Raw genomic sequence first — 8,832 nt, 5'->3', positions numbered from 1 at the left:
CCATAGGAGCTATTTTGTTTTGGTGATCAAGACACTTAGAGAGTGTGATCACATTTAGGTTTGATAGCCGTACTATTAAGAGGGGTGAAACTCGTATCAAAATGCGGTTATCAAAGTGCCACTAGATGCTCTAACTCATTGTATATGCATTTAGGATCTAGTGGAATGCTAACATCCTTGAAAATGTTTATGAAAATATGCTAACACATGTGCACAAGGTGATACACTTGATGGTTGGCACATTTGAATAAGGGTGAAGAAGTTAGAGGTGAAAAGGAGTTAGTCTCGCTGGCCACAAGGTGACCGAACGCTGGTCTCAGGCAGACTGGTGTGTCTGGTCAATTGTTACAGTGAAGATGCTGGCGTCGGTCAAATGACCAGACGCTGGGTTGCTCAGTGACCAGACGTTGGCAGGTGTGTCCAGTCCTATTGTCAGGCAGTGCACAGAGGCTAGGGTCTCTGACCGGACGATGGCGGGGTCCGGTCATGCTTGATCGGACGCGTCCGGTGGATGAAAAGCGTTTCTGAAACCATACTGGAAATGACTGGATGTTGGTGGCTCAGCATCCGGTTAGTTATAACACAATGTCCGGTCAACTCAAGTGACGGTTGCAGTCGGGACACATGGCTGTTGTCGGGCGATCGGACGCTGAGGTCCAGCGTCCAGTCAACATGACCGGAGCGTCCGGTCAGCCCGTGTTGTGCCCAGTGAAGGGGTACAACGGCTCTATTTCGTGGGGGCTTCTATTTAAGCCCCATGGCCAGTTGAAGCTCACACCTTTGACAATTTTCATTGACATAGCAACCTTGTGAGCTTAGCCAAAGCCCTCACACTCATCTCCATCATTGATTCATCATCTTTGTGAGATTGAGAGTGAATCCAAGTGCATTGCTTGAGTGATTGCATCTAGAGGCACTTGGTGTTCGTGTTTCGCTATGGATTTTGCTTGTTACTCTTGGTAGTTGCCGCCACGTAGACGGCTTGGAGCAGCGAGGATCGTCGAGCAGAGGTTGGTGATTGTCTCCGGCTCCGATCGTGGTGATTGTGAGGGGTTCTTGACCTTTCCCCGGCGGAGAGCCAAAAGGTACTCTAGTGGATTGCTCATGGCTTGTGTGATTCTCATCTTGTGTTGGTTGTGTGGCACCCTATTGAGGGTTTGGTGTGTGAAGCCAATTAGCGTGTGAACCTCCAAGTGAGTGAATCACCACAACGAGGACTAGCTTGCCAGCAAGCAAGTGAACCTCGATAAAAATCATTGTGTTCATCATTGATTCTGAGGTGATTGGTCTTCATTGTCATTCATCCTTGTGATTGATTGGTTCCTTTATCTATACGGTGGTATAACCTTCTTGATCACTCTCATTACATTACCGCAAACTAGTTGCCAAGCTCTTTAGTGTAGCTAGTTGTGAGAGCTTGCTTGCTTGGTTGATGTGGCTCTTTAGTTAGCCTTTGAGAGCACACTAACAAAGAGTAGTGTCATAGCTATTGTGTGAATAGATACTACCTAAACTAGAATTATGGTAGGTGACTTGCATTTTGAGTAGGCTAGCGCAACACTTGCTTAGCCTCATAATTGTCTAACTATTTTGTTAAGTGTTGTTGTAGAAATTTTATTAGGCTATTCACCCCCCCTCTAGCCATTAGGACCTTTCACCCTCACACCCCTCCCTATCGCATATGTGATTTAGACCTACGATCTAATCTCATGCGAGTTAAAAACAACGCGAGTCCAGTGTGGGACGATACAAAGTCCGATTCCAAAATATATTGAAATATATATCATGATCGTTGAATAAATCTCTAAGACTCAAATCGTCCAAATGACCATAAATAAGATGTATGTTCCATTATAATATATTAGTACTGTTGCTAGTTAAGTGTCTGTTTATATAACAAGTTATTGGTAGTTAAGTGTTATTTGGTTGAGTGATCAACGATGATGTCCTTTCGAAGCTCTAAGCTTTTGTATTGCTTATTCTCCTAGCAAATTATTTTTTCTAGTTTCCAGTTCTACGTGAAATCTATTATTTTTTACCTGGCGATTTTTAAATCCATCAAACATTAAGACTCATGTGATCATGATAATTGGTTACAAACAGAGTGTTACAAACAACATGCTTAAAATATTATTTTTAATAATAGTACAACACATGCTCAAACTTAAATTATCACGAAATTACTTTTTCCTTATTTTTGACCTAGTTTTGTGATTTTTACCCATTATGATGGTATAAATTTTTGACGAAATTATGATGATATAAATTGGCACATATATTTTATTTGATGGAATCTTATAATGCTACCCATCTCTCAGTATAAATGCCTTGTTCTTGTGACCTTGTCATGCACTTGCCCTCGCTGTGTGATCTGCCACAACTCACATGTTTGGCTCCCTTTTCTCATGCTGATCTATGTACCTAACTCTATAACTTTATATAGATAATTGGCTAATCATTACATGTTTTTTATTCTGAAAAATCAAGATGCCATTAATTATGTATAGGAAAGGTCTTAGTTTGTAAAATTGAAACCACATCAATACATATGAAATTAATCATTCTGTACCACCATTGAGCTTGTCGAGGCGTCCTGCCAGGACCACAGGATATCGCTGTCAGTGCCTGTGCTTACTACTATGTGTTTGTTGTTAGGCTTTACTCTGTTCCACTATCATTAAATCTCCCTTCTCATCAACTAATTTTTGGCATGCTGTGCATCGGTTCTCACCAGTGGCTTACTCAATCGAAGCTCCATGACAAAGCAACTCGAGACATCCTACATGTGAGCATCACCTGAATCCATCTCTTCATCAGTAAATTAGTAATCCTTGCTAGAGTTTCCATTAATTTTTTTTGGAAAGAACTGAACTTAGATGAGTTTTAATCCTTTCCCAATGTCCTTTCCTGAATGAACTTTTGAGGCACTTGTTACTATCAATGTTTAGATCCCTCCAAAAGTGTACCTATCTTGAGGTTTATGCACATTAATTTAGTTTGTTGGTACTGTGATAAGGTAATGTTAACTGAACTTTTGTTTTGGTAGGACCACACTGCGCCGAATTGGGACCTTATGTTTTCATAGTCCAAGCTTTGTGTATAACATCTAGCCTTAGTTATGTAAACCAAGTAAAGGGGCAGCTGAGGGGAATCTATGGTTGTGTGTTTTAATTCTCATTATTATTATTGAACCTGTAAACATGTTGCCAACTTTCAGATATATAATGTATTAATATATGCAAATGCATGAGGCCAACAACTATTTTGTGACAATTGTCTGAATTTGCTTGGACCATACATAATTGGGTCGCTAGATTGTATTTAGGGTCTATTTTGCTCTCATCCAGACATGTAAACAACTTAGAGGTGGTTTCCAAATCGCCTATTTTTTTAAACTTATTTTTAAAAATGCCTCAAATGTTGTTCTTAGGGACTACTTGTAAATGCCTTCTTTTGTGGCTTTTTAGGGATTTTAGAACATTGTCTCTGCTCACATAGAAATATAAAGAACTATTTTTTCATAGCTTCTTGTTAGGCTTAGAACAAAGAATCATTGGACTTGGATTTTGAGCATTGAAAGTGAAGTCATGTGAAAAGTAGTTGTAATCTAACTAGATTTTTTTATCAACCTTATGGATAAAATTATAGATAATCCTACATACTTGCAAGGTCAAGATAAGTAGTGGTATTGCTCAATAACGTCAAAATAATTATACTATTCTCCTATTTAATTTTACCTGGTGATTAGTTGTTTAGCCTAACCCTTTTGCCTTTGGCCCATGTGAAGGAGACTATAGGCCATGATCAGTTAAGGAATTAATGTGGTCGTGGGCCAATGTGCGGCTGGAGGTTTGTTGTTGCCTATTGCGATGGCGGTGGCGTGGCATGGTGTTGGGTGACAACATGGTGGGGGCGCGTGGCCTCTGCCTTGGGCGGGGGGGGGGGGTGTAACACCCCTGGTGTTAGGCTTGCATAATTGCACTTGCATTTCATGAACATGAGCATCATTCATCCATTCATGAGCATATATCACATGAAACATGTTATCGAAACATTGCAACATACTCTATATGTCATGAAGTGTTGTTCTTATGAAATGAATAGTACGCAACACCCAAGTGCAACATGTACCACTTACTTTAGTGGAACCTAGCTAGTTAGTACGATGCAACAAGATCATGAAACATGTGAAACATGACCATGAAACAAATGTAACAATTCAATTGTTTTTCATCGTTTCAAGTACATTCTATGCTTGATTCTTGTGTGACCAATATGTGGTATGGCTAAATATATTGTTAAACATCTTAGCTATGCTTAGAAAGTCATTAGGAACAATGTTCATGTTGATCATTTTGCCTAATTAAGTTTCCAAGTCATGGTTTGACTTGTTTTGACCCTAGGACTTTTTGGTTTGACGGTTTAAAAAGTACAGCTTAGAATGTTTGCATGTCTAAGCAACCTAAAACAAAGTTGTAGCAAATTATATAAGGAACAAAAGTTATTTTGTGACCAAGTCATGAAAATGTGCACAACATGTTCAATTTGGGCCCACAAGTCAGACTTGTGGTGCTGACTCAGCACTTAGAATATTTCTAAGTCAAAAGTTAGATTCCAGTTTCATGTACTCAACTTTGGCTCGATATAACTTGTGATCCAGTGAGATCTAGGTCTTGGTTCTTTAACATGATTTGTAGCTGGTACTTAGAGCTATAACTTTCTTTTATACTGTTTTCGCTAAGGATCAACGGATTAGGAGATAGAACATCACAAATTGGCGCTGTCAGTTAGCTCTTTGTCACTGAATCGTAGCTACAGTACCCGACCGGTTCAGAAGAACACCGCCGTGTGGATGCCGCGCATCGCCGGTCTTCTGCTCGTGCAGGCCACGCGTCGCGGCCGTTCTGGCGCCGCTGGCCTCGCCTTAATCCCCCGCGCACCTGCCCGACCCGTTCACCCGCTCGTTTTTCGCTTTCATTCGCCTTCTCCGCTCACTCGCAGCTCCGCAGCAGCAGCCGCAGCAACTCCGGCGAGCTCGCTCTTGCTCGCCATCGCAAAATCGCTCACTACATCTTCATCACAGTGCCGCCATGTTCTCCTCTACCTCCTCCACCCCTAGGCTGCACCATTTGGGTCTCGGTAAGGGCACATTGGCCGTTTTTCCGCCATCGTTTCCATGGCCGCACCTCGCCGGAGCGGACCTCACCACGGCCAACCCCCACCGAGCCCTTCTTGTCTTCCTTTCTCTACGTAGTTAGCTCTGTGGTGACCCCGTGTAGCTTGTACCCGGCTCGGTAGTGACATTGGGGGCTCACCGTCGTCGGCGCCTCGCGCCGGAGCACTGCCATGCCGCCATCCCCGGCGACGAGCCACCTCTGCTAGATCTTAGGCCTTGCCGGTAGCTCCAATAGAGTTGTCTCAGCGCGTAGAGCACGCTGGTGCCTTTGGTTTCGCCGGAGAGGCCACCGCCGGCGAGCTTCGCCGTTGCCGCGCCGTCGCGTGCGCCTCCCCTGTTTTCGTCTCACTGACGAGCGGGTCCCATTTGTCAGTCGCCGCTGCTGAGAGGAAGCCAGACCTGGGCCGCTGCTGTGTACGCGCACAGTCGTGGGCCGCCGGATTTGTTCGGGCTGGCCCAGTAGCTGATTAGGTTTTCCTTTTTGTTTTGTTTATTTTGTTTTTTACAGATTTGTGTGCATGATTCAAAAATGTGTAACTCAAGTTTGGTAGATCCAAATGTTATGGTTCCAATTTTGTTGAGTTCCTGGTAATGTCTAGTATTTAATAAAAATATTATATGAGCACAGGTTTTAGAAATTTTGGATGAATTAAATAGGACTTTGAAATGTGTTTTTAGATGCATGCAAACTTGTTGAAATTTTATCTTGAGTTTCTGTGGTCCAAAAATTATGAAATTTTGTGGGTAATCTATTTTTGCTTAGTAGAAGCTCTGGTTAAAATTTCAGAGCTAGTGCATGTATGGTTTTTGAGTTATAGATTTTCCTTTTATCATTGAGTAATACTTGTGTGAATTTTCATAATTTTTCTATAGATCCAGTAAAGGTAAAATTTGGTGAGTGCTATTCTTATGCTAGAATGATACTAGGAAAAATGTGAAATCTGTTGCTTGACACTTTTAACTAAGGTTTCCTATTTATGCCTTTTTAAGCATTTATGCCTTGTCATTTTTGTGTAGGCTATTTTACTTATCCAAATGTCATGAAAATTTTATGATAGTCTACTTAGGGTAGTACTATGCTACTGTAATTTTCTCAGATTTTTATGAACACTAGAAATACATGTTGCTATGTAGCCCTAGTTAAAATGGAATAAAATAATCTTCTTTAATGCGAGTTTAGTTGATAATGTTCGCTTTGGTGTATCTTTGAAGCATCTTAATTTGCTGTGGTGATTTGGCATGTTAGTACAGTGGTTGTCATAGTAGATAATAGTACATGTTCTTGGATGATGTTGACTACCTTGTAGAAGAGCTTTGCTACAACCTATACATGCTCCTCTACACTTCATGCATCATAATCATTACATGTCATCTCTCCGATGCACCTCTGCATTAGCACTTATGCATCTGCATCATATAGGATCGCAGGAGGAATTACAAGTAGCAGTTCAGGAAGAGCAGACCGGGACCGATCCACAAGAAGTCTAGGCACCGGAGGTGCCAGAGGAAGAGGAGCAAGGAGAGGACTTACCGGAGTGCGTGGATCACCAACCTAGTTCGTTCGAACGAGGCAAGCCCCGGAGCATTCTAAGTCTCCTACTTTACGAAAGCAATTCTTTCTATATATATATATGAGTTTACATATTGTGCATTAAGTTGTAGGAGTTGATTGAAACTGTTGATGCATTCCTTACTATCCTTGCCTACCTTATTACCTTTTCCCTATTAGGTCAGGATCGAATAACTACTTAGCCTTGCTTAGACCGGTAGCGATCGGTGATACCCGATCACCTACATTATAGGTGGTTACTGGAATAAATTGGCTATGGAAAGAATGATATCCTAGAATTAACCATATGTGATGGAAAACTGGAGACTGGACGGAAAAAGTTGGAGGCAACCAGACAGGGTTCTGGGGTGCTATTAGTTTCCGTCTGTGTCGATTAAGGACCGATCGTTGCTCGTCCCTCTTATCATATTGAACGCATGCCTCACATTTAGCTGGCCGAATAAAGTACCTTTCGACCGCGAAGCTAGTGGCACATTTCGGGCCAGGATCTACACGAGTGCGCGTATTGGTGCTGATGGGGGTATGACAGGGGCGCGAAGAGTGAGCCCAAGGGCAGGTGCGACCTGATTCCTAGCAGTCGGGCGGTCCCTGGGTACTGCGGCTCCAGTTTGTCCCGCAGCTACCTGGAAAGTGTCATTGGTGATCTGTAGCTCACTTGATCGGTGGGTGTGGTTTGTGTGAGGAATAAATCACCAGCTGGTTAGGAATCGATTCGAATCGCCATCGCTCCTGGATAGTGAGCACTTGACTCGAGCTACGGCATCATAGTAATTATTATGGAACAATGATGGTTATCTAGATGGTATGGACATGCTAAAGCTAAATTGGTAACTGGATGTTAATGGTTAATCATGTGATTGCTATAGTACAGGTGCTTACCTAGATGAATAGGTTATAATAAAGAGGATGCAAAGTATTTAAAATGATGTTTTCAGGATAGCTTATGCTTTTCACAAACAGGTCAGCTAGCCCACTAAAGAAAGCCTTGCATAATCCTTGGTGTCGCTTAATTTTGGTTTAAGACGAGTAAGTCTAGCTGAGTACCTTCTCGTACTCAGGGCGTTGTTCCTATTGTTGTTGCAGATGGTCAAATGTACTATGGCTATTGCATTAACTGCCTGTATCCGGCGATGGGTGACAACTAGGACCAAGGGCAAATGGTCACTCCGTATCTCTCATCTAATGCTTTTGTTGGAGATGACTACCTACTGGCACGGTATCTGAACTAAAAGTGTGTGTGTGGCTTTAAAACTATTTACTTCTGCTATTTCTATTGAACTGGGTTTGTAATAACTTTATGTTCTACACTCTGATGTATCTACTATCGTTGTGAAATTTATGTAACGTGTGACGGTACTTGCTAAACTTGTACGATCTTGGTTTGTATGTCGATTGGTTTGAAACCCTTCATGGTTTCACGGACTACCCGGTTATACGGGTTTAAGTTTGCTAAATTATCTGCTTCGGTGGAAGATTTCCTTACTTAATCTCGTATAATTGGTCAGTTCTGTTATAGGGGGGTAGGGGGTTGGACCGGCGTATGTACGTGGCTGGTTGCCGCTGGTAATAGGGACATCACGATGACTCATCTGGTGGGCTCCCTTTGCTTTTGGCCCATGTGCATGGTGTCCACAGGCAAGGTTTAATAGCAATATAGCACTTCTTGCAACGACATATACTCTAGTGTAGCTACATATGAAGTTGGTGGTAATAGAACCTCAACAGATGCAACGAATGACTTTTTCGATGCAATATAATAAGATCTTTCGCAAAGTAGGGCAACATGCAGGCAACAGAGTTTCATCGTGGCTATATTCACAACTACTTGCAACCAATCATTTTTTGGATGCAATATAGATCTCATCTATCGCAACACATGTCAAAATTGAGGCAACGTAATTACTTCGTGGCCATATGTGCAACTACTTGCAACCAACTTTATAATGGTGGCAACAACACCTAGCTAATGCAACACAACATCAATATTATTACAACTCAACACTAGCTGTGGCAATAGGCACTTATACTCGCAACCGCCTTTTCCACCATGGCATTAGCGCCTAGCTCTTGCAATGGAGTGTATGAC

This window comes from Miscanthus floridulus, chromosome 2, assembly GCF_019320115.1.
Source record: "Miscanthus floridulus cultivar M001 chromosome 2, ASM1932011v1, whole genome shotgun sequence".
Lineage (NCBI taxonomy): Eukaryota > Viridiplantae > Streptophyta > Magnoliopsida > Poales > Poaceae > Miscanthus > Miscanthus floridulus.
Note: the sequence above shows the minus strand (reverse complement) of the source record.